At 41.2% G+C, this 1,084-nt stretch overlaps 1 pseudogene; it reads left to right on the forward strand.

Annotated features, from left to right (window-relative positions):
• Window positions 1-518: 518 nt before the first annotated feature.
• LOC103257871 lies at window positions 519-975 on the forward strand (annotated as a pseudogene).
• The last annotated feature ends 109 nt before the right edge of the window (window positions 976-1,084 follow it).

Here is a 1,084-nt window from a genome sequence, read left to right on the forward strand (position 1 = left end):
GTGTTTGGTGAATATTTACTTGTACCTTACTTATGTCACCTTAAATTGTCTGTCTTCGGTTGGTTCACTTAATTCTAATGTATTTCACTTGAAATACTTTGTCAAATTATGTTTTTCATAATACACAATACTAAATACTTTTGAAGCATCAGATAACATGAAAGGTTCTATCCCTAAAAACACAGTTTCTAGGCTGGATGCAGTGGCTCATACCTGTATTCCTAGCACTTTGAGAAGCTATGGCTGGAAGACTGCTTGCATGCCAGAATTTGAGTAGATTGTGCAACATAGCAAAAACTCTTTTCTAAAAAAAATTACAAAAAAAAGCACACAGTTTTTATCTTCTTGGAAGTTTGCACAAAAAAAATTTAACATAAAAGCAGTGTGCTGAAACTGTGATAGGTCAGGCAATGAGCAATAATTTCAAGAGGCTGAACCTCTTCCCCTAAGCAGCCTGAGGTGACTCACCAGGATGGTCCACTACTCGTTAAACCTGGAGAAGCCCACAAAGTAACACCCGAGAAACTGTGCAGGCCATCAAGGTTATGCACATATGAAAAGCCACCAAGTACCTGAAAGATGTCACCTTACAGAAACAGTGTGTACCATTCTACTGCTACAACAGTGGAGTCGGAAGGTGTGCCCAGGCCAAACAGTGGGGCTGGACACAGGGTCGGTGGCCCAAAAAAAGGGCTGAATTTTTGCTGCACATGCTTAAAAATGCAGAGAGTAATGCTGAGCTTAAGGGCTCCTCTGGTCATTGAGCATATCCAGGTGAACAAAGACCCTAAGATGCGCTGCCAGACATACCGGGCTCATGGTCAGATCAACCCTTACATGAGCTCCCCCTGCCACATTGAAATGATCCTCACAGAAAAGGAGCAGATTGTTCCTAAGCCAGAGGAGGAGGTTGCACAGAAGAAAAAAATATCCCAGAAGAAACTGAAGAAACAAAAACTTATGGCATGGGAATAAATTCAACATGAAATAAATGCAGATAAAAGTGAAAAAAAAAAGAGGCTGACCCTAAGAGTAATTGAATTTACTGAGGCAGAAAGAGAGGCAGAGACCACCCTGGGACAAA

The sequence above is a fragment of the Carlito syrichta genome, unplaced genomic scaffold, assembly GCF_000164805.1.
Source record: "Carlito syrichta isolate Samal-C Ts95f unplaced genomic scaffold, Tarsius_syrichta-2.0.1 Scaffold82172, whole genome shotgun sequence".
Lineage (NCBI taxonomy): Eukaryota > Metazoa > Chordata > Mammalia > Primates > Tarsiidae > Carlito > Carlito syrichta.